This window comes from Chinchilla lanigera, unplaced genomic scaffold, assembly GCF_000276665.1.
Source record: "Chinchilla lanigera isolate Chin_1 unplaced genomic scaffold, ChiLan1.0 scaffold00041, whole genome shotgun sequence".
Taxonomy (NCBI): domain Eukaryota; kingdom Metazoa; phylum Chordata; class Mammalia; order Rodentia; family Chinchillidae; genus Chinchilla; species Chinchilla lanigera.
In genome coordinates this window covers 7,669,185-7,682,005 of record NW_004955442.1, presented here as the reverse complement: position 1 = coordinate 7,682,005, position 12,821 = coordinate 7,669,185, and the positions used below count along the sequence as shown (strand labels likewise).

The 12,821-nt window shown below is 47.1% G+C and overlaps 1 pseudogene; it reads right to left on the bottom strand.

Moving 5' to 3' along the window:
• Positions 1-370: 370 nt before the first annotated feature.
• LOC102006616 lies at positions 371-3,553 on the bottom strand (annotated as a pseudogene).
• Positions 3,554-12,821: the final 9,268 nt, after the last annotated feature.

Genomic DNA, 12,821 nt, shown 5'->3' with positions numbered 1-12,821 from the left:
TAGGAGATTATCAATAGTTGTTGTACTCTACTTAGGTATCTTCAAAGTGGCTTCTAAAGAATATAAATAGAACTATACATGAGTGACCTATTGAATAATCATTCAATAATTCTCAGTGGTTGTTGTAGGAAACACATAATAATAAACATGGATCCATTTATGAAATAGGATAGGAGCAATACAAACATTACAGAGTTATGGATAGATTAGTAGGAAAATATCAATGACTGCTATAATACATGGTGGTATCTTCTAAGTGGTTTCTGAGGAAGACAGAGATACACAAGGAGGATCTAACAAGTAGTTACAGCCTAAAGGTTGTCAAAAATCAAGTGAGCTGTCTGGGGTGAAAGCCATTTTTTGTTTTTTAAAAAATTTAAAGTGTACTATCTATTTTAAACCACACTAAAAGATATGTTTTAATAAAACAGCCCATATCCAAACCCCTTGTCTAAATCTGGCATGAAGACAGTTCAGTCCATTCGAATCTCCTGGTTTGTCATCCTGTAGATGAAGCTGTCATAGCCAGGATCCATGTTCCAAATGTTGTAGGAGGTGATGATCACAGCCAAGGCCAGTGAGATCATTATCCAAAGCACCATGTTGAAGATCACTGAGTACTCAAAATTATACTTGTACGCAAGTTTATGGGGACTTGCAGTGTTTTCCAGTTTTGTTTCAAGGATAGTCCTTGTCTTCCTCACAAGAGATGTGTCAAACGATTTGACAGTCACTAATTCTACCACTGCGTTTCCACTATAAAGATTGTACATGTCATCTGCAAACTTTTGCAGAGTGTCAGCAAGGGTCCTCGAAGCATCCCTGAATTGTTCAGAATCTTCCCCATAATGTTTCCCGATCTCATCTAAACCTGCCAGCTCCAATGAATACAAATCAGGAGAATGATCCTTGGCTAGATGCTTGTGACGAGACAACAAACTTGAAATGTCATGGAGCACTTGCAGTTCCAAAAGGAAGAGCAGGTCGACTTCATTGTTCCTACTCAGAGAGTTGAGGGGAAGTGAATTGAGAATAGAGTTTTCTTGAAATAGGCAATTACGTAGCCGCTGTAACATGACTGAAAGGTCTTCAAAAACTGAATTTGCCTTCCCCACCATATACACTCTTTCCTCACTGGGAGCCAACTGCAAAACTACAGGAGTTTCTTCAGAAAATAAGGAGTGAATGGAAGTTGCAACGCTGTCGAGACTAAAAGGAACTGCATTCTCCAAAGGATACGACATGACACGGCCCGGAGGTAGAGCCAGTTTGTCAACTCCTTTTACCAACACCATAATGGTAGCCCTGGGACGATGGAATAAATTACCCACTGCAAGTCCTGGCCAAGAAAGCTCTTCTTTAACAGAGAAGCCCATGGACAATGCAGCCACATCCGGGATTCGCTCTCCTGGTATAGGCCAGTTTCCATTTCGGAACACAACAGACCCTGGTGACCTTAATATACTAAACTCATTCCCCACAACACCCGCCACCAACAAGGACAGCAGCACGACAAGCACTGCCAAGGTGCCGCGGAGGCTGGAGCACCGCAGGGCGACACTGAGGGCACCATCCGGACCCAAACGACCACCACAGCGTGAAGGGGTGACGCATTCCGGCTGGTTCTGACTCCCGGAGCCAGCCCCTTCATCGCGCCGCCCTTGTCACCTCGCCTCCTCAACCAATCGAGCTCCGCTTTCTTAAAGAGTCCAGGAGAGGCCCAGGTGCCATTGGAGAGAACCTCACCACGTGACCACCTCTAAAGGCAGGGGATACTAGGAAATGTAATCGAATCATGAACTGGACTACAATCTTATTTTTAAATTAATTTTTAATTGCCAGTAATTGTACATATTTATGGAGTACAGTGTGATAATTCGGTGCAGGTGTATAATGTGCATTGATCAAGTCAGAAATGACTACCATTTCTATTTCCTTAAACGTTTATCTTTTTTGTGTGTGTTAGGAACCTTCAAACTCCTCTCCTCTAGCCATTATGAAATACAAAATAAATTGTGGTAAGCGATTTATTACAGTGATACCAGAACATATTCTTCTTGTTTAACTATATTTTGATAGCAATCTCTCTCTGTCCCTCTTTGCTGTGACCCTTCCCAGCTTCTAGTGGCCACTATTCCACTCCCTACTTCTACGAGATCAGCTTTTTTAGCCCCCACATGTGTGTGAGCTCATGCAGTATTATCCATGTGTGCCCAGTTTACTTCACTTAAGGAGTGTCCTCTGGCTCTATCCATGTTGCTGCCAATGACAGGATTTGATTCTTTCTATGGCTGAGTAAAACTCCATTGTGTATCTGCACCACTATTATATGTACATAATGTGATATTTTATTATTGAATGTTAGTAATGCAGAATAGTAATGTTTATATAACATATCCTGATCCTTTTCAGTTCTTTTACCTCCCCCTCCCCCTCCCTCAACCTCCTTTACCATTTCCAAGGGTACATCTTCTGGTTTTCTTTCTTTCTTTCTTTCTTTCTTTCTTTCTTTCTTTCTTTCTTTCTTTCTTTCTTTCTTTCTTTTTCTTTCTTTCTTTCTTTCTTTCTTTCTTTCTTTCTTTCTTTCTATTTGAGGTTTCTCACATAAGAGAAAACATGCAATATTTAACTTTCTGAATCTGGCTTATTTTGCTTAATGTGGTGGTTTCCAATTGCATCCTTGTTCCTGCAAATGACATGACTGCTGCGTTCTTCTTTGTGGCTAAATACTATGCCATCATGTATCTATACCACATTTTCCTTATCCACTCATCTGTCAATGGTCAACTATGCTGTTTGTGCAGCTTAGCAATTGTGATTGTGTCACTATAAACATAGGTACGCAGTTAGCATTACAGTGAGCTGTCTTTCATTTTTTGGGGAAATTCCCAGGAGTGGTATAGTTGGATAAAATGGCACTTTTTAGTTTTTTGAGGAACTTTCACACTGATTTCCAGAGTGGTTGTACTAGTTTACATTCCCACGAACAATGTAAGAGGGTTCCTTTTAGCCAGGCATGGTGGCTCACTTCTGTAATCCCAGCACTCCGGAGGCTGAGGCAGGAGGATCGCTGTGAGTTTGAGGCCATCCTCAGCTACAAAGTGAGTCCAAGGATAGCCTGAAATACATAGCAAAACCCTGTCTCAAATAAATAAATAAGTAAGTAAATAAATAAATAAAAGTAAAAAAGAGGGTTCCTCTTTACCCTTATTAGCATTCATAGTTTTGGGTTTTTGGTTTTTTTGGTTTTTTTTTTTTTTTTTTGTATTTTTGATGATTACCATTGTGACTGGGATGGAAATGGAATCTTGAAGACCTTTTGATGGACATTTCCCTAATGTCCGAAACTGTTGGGTAGTTTTCATATATTTATTGGACATCTGTATTACTTTTGAGAAGTGCCTATTTAGTTCTTCTGACCATTTTTTGACTGGGTTGTTTGGGGGGTTAATTTTTTTAGTACTTTATATATTCCAGATATTAGTGCTCTACCAGAAAAATAGCTGGCAGAGATTTTGATATTACTTTTTTTTTTTTTTACCCATTCATTCATCGGTGGACACCTTTGTTGATTCCATATCTTGGCTATACAATCCCATTTTTTCCAGTACCAGGAATTGAACTCACGACCTTGCGCTTGCCAGGCAGGCGCTGTGCCGCTGAGCTAACTTCCCAGCCTACAATCTCCTTTCAACAGAGGATGAAGGCAATGGATCACAGTGTCTCTTTATCAGGATCTTCCACAAGATGAACTCACATTTCCAGGGTCTCATCTCCTCACTCCTGAAATGAGAATGATAATAGTTCTTGTCACAGAGCACTGAGCACAGAGCCTGACAGAGGGAAGGCCCTCGATACACAAGTGTCTAGTGTCACTGGATCCCTAGAGCCACCCTTGGCTTTTTGGGGTGTACTTGGGGAGGAGATCCACGAGCAAGACTGGACTTCCTAGCACCCAAGCAGACAGGCTCTGGGTCTGTGGAGATTTGAGACATTAAAATGTGACCATACTTGGGTTCCATCTGGGGAATCTGAGCTTCCGCAGTTCATGGCTCTCTCTTGGAGTCCAACTTTCACTGGACGTGCTGGTGGACACTTGTAATCCTAGCACCCCAGGAGGCTGAGACAGGAGGATCACAAGTTTGAGTCCAGTCTGGGTAATGTAGTGACTTAGCAAGAACCTGTCTCAAAATAAAACATAAAGAAAGGGCTAGAGATGTATCTCAGTGTGAAGGCCATGGTTCAAGCCCCTGTACACCACCCCAACACCCACACACACAAAGGAATTCAACTTTCCTCACGTTCAACATGAAGACTGGGGTAGTGCCACTTTGCCAGTTATGGAAAATCACAGCCACAACTCCTGCTTCCCAGAGCCCTGAACCAGACAGGCAGCCAGACCCCCAGGGTGCCAAGGACCTTAGGACTGAATTTTCATTGCTCAGATCTACCTGCAAGACATGGCACTCATAATCCATTATGATACCCATTATGATAGCACTTTTGGAAAAACCCCAGCCACACAGCAGAGATGTGGATAGAGGCCTCACCCTGGACTTGACTGGCCCCTTTGTGGCCACTTCTGCCTGAAAGCTGGCGAGACCTCTCCCTCTGCCTTCCTCACAGCCAGGAGACCCCCCCCCCTCCCAGTGGTGCTCTGGGGACTTCCAGCAGTCACCAAGTGCCCTTCAGAAGTACACGAGGCTCATTGACCTCATTTTCCAGGCAGGAAGCTGTGACCCAGAGTAGGGAAGGTGCTGACCCAAGGGAAGGTGCTATCCAGCTGGGTGAGGCAGACTTTCCTCTCCCAGCCCTGCAACCCATCCTCCAGTCTGTGCACAGTCAGTGACTGCTGCCAGGTGTACTGGTGTACACTGTAATCCTAGCACTCAGGAGGCTGAGGCAGGAGGATCATGAGTGCAAGGCCACCCAGGCCTTGTAGTAAGTTTAAGGCCAGTCTAGACTGTGAAACGAGGCCCTGTCTCAAAAAACAAAAATAAAAACAGGTACTGCTGTCCCGCCACCTCTCCCAAGGATGGCATTGCCCGCAGAGTAGAATCCCAGCTCTTCAGATGAGGCCCACAGATTTCTTCTGTTATCAGCCCCAGCCATGCTGCCTTAGCGGCTGTCCTTGGGGCCCATCAAGGTTGCTCTTGTTCTGGGGACTTTGCTCATCACATGGCCAGCGCTTTCATAGACTTCAGGTGGCATCTCGGATGCCCCTTCCTGGAGCAGCCGTAGTTGATGGTCCACCAAAGCCGCAGAGCAGTCACCATCCTCACCTGCAAACAGCTTCAGCACTGCGTGGGGACTTCTTCTGTCCCCTGAAGGCCACTAGGCCCAACAGTAGCCCTGAAAGGCTTAAGTCGCTAGGAGCTCCCCACCAATGACCTTCATACCTGGTCTCCTCGCCCCGCAGGCATGTGGGGACCTCTGCAGCTCACGTCCCAGTGTCCCAGGCTGCTTCCCTCTCTGCCTCCCAGCCCCATCCCTGGCCATGCCCCTCGCTAGCCCTGCACACTCTTGCCTGAGAGGCAGCCTCTGGGATGAAGTACCCCAAGACGCACCCTCAGAGGTCTCTCCTGCCCACCACATCTGTGCTGACTCAAGTCCTGTACGTCCACACTCTACCCTGTAGCACCTGAAAATACGACCCTATTTGGAAAAAGCACCCTTCTCCTTTTTTAAATTATATTTTTCATGCTGACTATTAATTTTACAAAATGCTGAGTTTCGATATGATATTTTCACACATGCTTATGGCTCATTTTGATCATATCCATCCCCCATACCTTCTTTTACATCTCCCTCTCCCTCCTCGGCCCCCTTCCTCTTGTCTTATAATCATCTCCTTCTACTTTCATGCCATCGTTTTTATCAGATTCTGCATATTGAGGAAAACCTACAGTACTTATCTGAGTCTGGCTTATTTCACTTAACATAATGCTCTCTAGTTCTATCTATTTTCCTGCAAATAATGTAATTTAGCTCTTCTTTATGTATATACGAGCCACATTTTTTTTTATCCAGTCATCTGTCAATGGGCACCTAGGCTAGTTCCATATCTTGACTACTGTGAATTATGCCGCACTAAACAGGCGTTCAGGTGTCACTGCAGTACACTGACTTTAACTCTTTCCCATACATACCCAGGAGTGGTATAGCTGGGCCATATGACATTTCTGTTTTTCATGTTTTGAGGAACCTCCATACAGATTTCTATAGTGCTATTCTAATTTACATTCCTACCAGCAGTGCAGAGTGGAAAATGCATCTTTCTAGATGTAATTAAAGATCATAAAATCTGATTGTCCTGACTTAAGGTGGGCCCTAAATACAATGCCTGGGATTCTTAAAAGAGAGGAGAAGTGACAGGGAGATGGGAAGAAAGCCATGTAGAGACAGAGTGACATGGAGAAGAAGGCTATGAATGAAAGAGGGAGGGATTGGGTGTGATGCAGCCACAAGCCAAGGGATGCTGAGTTTCTGGCAGTCACCAGAAGCAGGGAAAGACATGGAGAGACTCTTCCGCAGAGCCTCCGATAGGGCCCACCCTGGAGACACCTTGCCTTTTCACTACTAGCCCCAAGAGCTGGGAGAGAATACATTCCTGTTGTTTATAACCGCCCATGTCTAGCCATCTGTTACACTGGCCCCAGCACCAATATTGTATCTGAATAACTCTGCACCCATACACCCCATGCATTCCAACCATCACACAAGCGAATTCTTCCACTTGAAAGTATCCTGGGGACTTGCTTGTTTCCCATCTATCTCCCCTACTCAGTGCAAACAGGCCCTTGACTTCCCTCTCCCCGCAGTCCGTGTCCCCAGGCTCAGGACAGATCCGACCCATAGTGGGCCCCTATTTGGCAATGACGAGGGAATAGTGCATCAGTGAACCTCAGGCAGGGGCTCTTTCTCTCCTTCTCAGTGCCCATCTGAGCTAGAAGATAAAATCCATCCCCGCTAAGCCCTGTCCTGGCTGTATCACCACCAGCCTGGGTCTCTCAACCTGCGCACAGATCTTGCCCAGCCCGACGGACACTCTGCGGGCATCGGTCCCGGGTGGGGCAGGTGGCAGCCTTCTCCCAGCGTGGCCCCAGTGATGCCAGTGTGCAGCCAGGGCTGATTTAGGTTGGGGGACTAAGGGGAGACCAAGATAGGACCCAAGATCCAGGGTGCACAACAGTCCCTTCTTCCTGCACTGAGAGGGCTTGCAGTGCTAACACCAACCAGCACAAGCGGGTCACCTAAGCCTTCCTGAAGTCGCCCGCATGATAATCTACCTGCACACTGGCCACTTCGCGAGATCTGAGCTCCTTGGGATTCCTGCTGCCTCTGTGAGAGGCGCATGGTGGCCACTTGGAGCTCAGGGAAGGGGGAAGGGTCACAGATGGACAGCAGGGGTGTGACAGAGCTGAGGAAGAGCAGGACCCCTACCACACCAGCAGGGTTCTGATAAAGGGACTGGATTTTCCCATGAGGCTTGTGGGCACAATCTGCTCATTGTGAGAGTCTTTTGTGGTCAGGCTATGTCTTAGTTACTTTTCTCGTTGCTGAGACAAAATACGCAACACCCAAAGTTAAAGGGGGAAAGGCTTACTTAGGTCACAGTTTGTAGAAGTTTCAGTCCATAGTTGGCTGACACGAAGGCAGAGTGATACATGGCAGACGGTCAACCGTTCATGGTGGAAGACAGCAAAAGCAACAAGGGGGAAAAAGACAAGACTCTTTCTGTCCTTTATATTGTGAGCAGGCTACCTGCCCTAGGGTGCATGTAGCACTCACACCCACAATCCTAGCCAGCACTATGCCAAACCAATCAGTGGAGTGATTTACTAATCACACACCCTTCATCCTAGTATCACACACTCTAGATTCAGCCACCTCTGAAAAGCCCAATGACACCATGAAGCTTTGGGGGGACACCGAGACACAAACTGTAATAGACTGGGCTTGCTTGCATGGCAGTATCCACTACCAGGCCTGGTACATAGTAGGTGCTCAGTAAGGGGGAGGGGAATGAATAGAGACAAGGAAATTGATGATCGTGTACACTGGGAACACCCGAGCTTCTCCCCACCCGCTTCTCCCTGCAGCCCCAGTGCCCCCCTCGTAGTGCCAAACACAGAGCAGCGGCTGGGCACATGGATCAGGACTGAACAGCGGGCAAACACCGCCAACCTCTACCCGCGCTTTCCCGGGCTTTGGAGCCTCTCTGCACACCACGCGGTCTGAGTGTTCACCCACCTACCAACAAAATTAAAATTAAAATTTTCCCTGATTTTTGGTTCACACAGGGCAAAAACTGTTAGCTTATTCTAACAGCCTTTCAAATTCCACAGATTCTTTGGCCAGACTTTCTGCAGGCTCCTGATCCCTCCCCTAGACCTATCTGGCACTACTGTGTAAAATCTGCTTTTCCCTGCTAAGTCAGTTTAGCAAGAGACCCCACCGTGATATCTGACCACCCTCCATGGCCAGCCAGGGGTCCCGTGCCCTCACCCAGGATGTCTAATCAGCAAGAACCCTGTCAGGGGTGGCCAGAGTTCCCTAACCTCCGAAATATTCCCTTAATAATTTCCTACCCTCTGTCCCCACCCTGCTCCTTGGCTATAAATTTCCTCTTGTTGTAAAGTTTAATCCAATCTCTCTTCCCCACTGCAAGACCCTGAATAAAGTCTTCCTTTACTTTCCTCGAACAAGTACTTTCAAATAACTTTAACACATTGAAAGAGAATTTTTAGCTGGCTTATGGCTCGATCCACTTAAGGCTATGCTTTCTGGCCTCACCTGTAGGTGTGGTCATGTCACCAAGCTAGTAGAAATAAATTGTGCCACTCTCTTAAGTTTGTAATGTTTCTATCCTATTTCATAATGTATGTTTATTATTATGTGTTTCCTACAACAACCATTGAGAATAGTTAATGATTTTTCAATAGGTCACTCATGTATAGCTCTATTTATTTTCTTTAGAAGCCTCTTTGAAGATACCAAAGTATAGCACAACAACTCTTGATAATCTCCTACCTTTTTTGTCTTTAACTCACTATTATTTGTCTATTTGTTTTCCTGAGAAACTATTTTGTAGATAATAATATGTAAAACGATAACCATTGATAATTTCCTACCATTTTGTCTGTAATTTGCTAAGTCCCCCCTATTATTATGTTATCCTTCTTTTATTCTTTAAAATAAAAAAAAAAAATTGTGCCACTCTCCTTTCTTTCTGGTGGAATGCAATTCAGATGACAGGAGGTGGGGCAGCCATTTTGGGTCATTGAGATGGAAGCCATGAATGAAGATGGGGAAGCTATGAAAGAGGGAACCTGGGTTCCTGCACCACAGAGCCACCTTACCTGTCTGGCTGGCTCATACTTAGACTGTGACATGAGAGAGCAGTACACCTCTGCCTAACTTGATCTTTGTTACAGCAGCTGTACCTATACCTTATCTCACCCACTGTATCATGCAAAAATAGCGCAATAGGTATTCACTCACTGACAGCCTATGTTGAGGGAAGGACTTTAAAGAGACAGGTCAGAAACTCGGTGCAATGAGGAGCTCTAAGGACTACAGGTGTGGAGGGGAGCATTGGTTGCTAGATGCTGACCCTAAGGCCCGTAAGAGTCCCCATCCTAAAGCCATCAGGACAGCTGCTTCAAAGTGCAGGTGCTGCATGAGCTGAGGTGCTATTCTGGAGATCAGAGAGGTTAAGCATCCTGCTCAAGGGACCTCTGGTAAATGGCAGAGCTGGGACCTCAGCCAGATGTGTAACCCCGAAGCCTTCACTTTCTTCTGAATCACACAGACTCAAAATCTGGGTGTGAAAGAAGACTCCGCCACACCCCCATCAGAGTGGCCCACAGCCAGCACACAGGCTGTGCTCACCAGGTCCTCGTTCCTTGCTGGCAGGATACAAAATGGCACAGCCTCTCCAGAAGACAGCATGGTGGTCTCTTATGAGGGGCAACCCCCTACCATGTGACCTAGCAATTGTGCTCTGGGTAGGTCATTTTAGGTGTCACATTGACTGGATTGGAGGACATCTAGAGGGCCGCTGAAGCTTGGTTTCTATGTTTTTGGGGGGTTTTTTTGGTACTGGGAATCGAACTCAGGCCTTGTGGTTGCTAGACAGGAGCTTGTGGCACTGTGCTGTATCCCCAGCCCTAAAGCTTGCTTTCTAGAAATGCCTACAGGGGTGTTTCCAGAAGGGACTGGCCTGTGTGACATGGATCATGGGTGAAGATCTGCCCTTGGTGTGGGTGGGCTGGGCACCCAGATTTAGCACAAAGGTGGAAGAAGGGTGAGTCCCTCTCCTGCCCTTGGGGGTCAGATGTCCTTTCAAGAGCTGAGGACCCAATGAATTTTTTTTTACAGTACTGGGGATTGAGCCCAGGGTCTTTGCACCACATCCCTTTTTTAAAAAACAATTTTTTTTTGAGACAGTGTCTCGCCAAGTTGCCAGCTTGTCCAGGTTGGACTTGAACTGGTGATCCTCTTGCCTCCACCTCCCAGAGGGTTGGGATTATTGGCCTGCACCACTGTACCCAGCTGAATTTTTTTTATAACAGCTCTACTGAGACACGATTCCTGTACCATGGAACACATCTATTCAAAGTGTACAATTCAGTGGCTTTTGGCATATAAACAGAGTTGGCCAATCTCCATCACAACCCATTTTAGAACGTTTTCATCGGTCTAAGATACTCCCCATTCCATAGCTCCTCATCTGCACCCAGCCCTAGGCTACTGCTAACCTACCTCGGGTCTCTGTGGATTGCCTACCAGGCGCAGACGTTTCACACAGAGGAACCGTGAGCCAGCTGGTCCTCTGTGACCAGCTTCTTTCACCTTGTTTCCCACTTCACCCATGCTATAGCAGGAATCAGTGCTATGCATCTCTGTTCAGGCCATCTTCCAATTACCCGTCTACTCACGTGGACATTCGGGTTGTTTGCACCTCGGGGCTATTGTGAATCGCACTGTTAGGAACATGCCTGCACAGGTTGGTACTGACAGGTTGTGTTTCAATTCTCTTGTGTCTGTACCTCAGGGTGAAATTCCTGGGAACTTTCCAAAGCCTTACAATAGTCTTCAAAAGATCTTTATGGAGTATCACAGACACACATAAAAGCATGAAATCATAAATTATTTGCACGAACTGAGTGAGTCTATGAAACCAACACCCAGACTACCTGCCAGGCCCTGCTGAGCCAGTCCCCACCCGGCCACTACTCAAGGGGAAACATCAGCCCACTTTTTTTTAACTTTGTTTTTTTATTTTTGCAGTACTGGAGATTAAACCTAGGACCTCCACACTGAGTTATATCCTCATTGCTTTATTTATTTGTTTTGAGACAGGGTCTCACTAACTGCCTCACCCAGGCTGGGCTTGAACTTGCAATCCTACCTCAGCCTCCGAGAGTGCTGGGATTACAGGCCTTCACCACTAGGCCAGGCTTGTCTGGCCTCCTAACAGTGTATCTTTGGTTTCCTTCCTGGATTTTTTTGAATAGTACAGTTTTATTTTCCTTTGTGTGTGTGTGTGTGCATGCGTGTGTGTTTGTGTGTGTGTGTTACTGAGTATTGAATCCAGGGCCTTTGCACTAAGCTACATCCCCAGCCCTTTTAGTTTTATTTTGACACAGGGTCTCACTAAGTCACTAAATTGCCCAGGCTTGAACTTATTTCCTCCTGCCTCAGTCTTCCAGAGTGCTGGGATCCCAGGTGTGTCTCCCTGTACCCGGCTCCTTTCTGGATTTAAGCATCCTCTGCCAGTGAGGGCGGGCTGCGCACTGCCCCGGCTCACTCCACACCCCTCCCGGCATCCGAGGCTGTCAGCTGCAAGGCTCAGAGGGCAGCTGCCCCTGCACCAGGTCTGCTCAATGCTGTCCTGTAGCTTCTCCGTTTCTCCTCATTTTTGCCTGGCAGGACCAGCCAGAGAAGCTTGGAGACGGACTCTCCAGCTCTTTCCCCGGGTCCTTCTTCTGGGGAAGAGGCTGGCACAGCCCAGGTTGAACCCACACTGCAGGACCCAGAGGGAGGGAGCAATGCCACCGCAGCGGGGCCTCAGGGCTTCCTCCTTGCAGGCCCCGGTGTCTTCCCCACACTGGGAGTTTCAGGGGATTTCCCGAGGCTGCAGGCAGACAGTTTCCAGAGTCCTTCACTCCGCCTCTGGCTGTGGGCTTCCACTCTCAGCCTGAAATCAGACCTTGAGCCTGGGTCATTGCTTCCCTGGGCTGGGATTTGTGCCACAACACCCACATCTGGGCCCCAAGCCCTCATGCAGCCCCTGCAGCTCACGGGGCTGGACGTGCTGAGCTGCGTCTTTGTCTCTGTGCACTGGATGTGAGAACCTCTGCGGCCAGGTGGCCGGGTGCCTCAAGTGTCTCAGGTGTAGCCTAAGAAAGAGCAGAGCAGGAGTGGGGTCCCAACTCTGGAGCATGTTCTCTAGTGGGGGCCTTTGCAGGAATGCTCGAAACACAGGCTGTGCCGGTGGCTTCCTTGCCTTCTAAAGGAGCTCTTATCCCCTCTCAGCCTCCCCACCACGGGGACCATTGCTGCAGGCAGGCCCTGCGCCCTCCTCCATCAGCAACTTGTGGAGGAGGGTGGAGCGTGAACCACAGTGTTCACACCTCTAGCTCTGGCTCCCGATCAAAGACCTGTGAACTACTGCTCTAAGGCCGGATGCTAGATAAGTACTGGGGACCGATGTTACTCAGAAAAAATATTTCTAGAAAGAGGAGGACCCATCACACAAACTGAACTGTATGTCTTTGAAATAAAGGACAAAGGGTAGCCAATTACTGGCATTA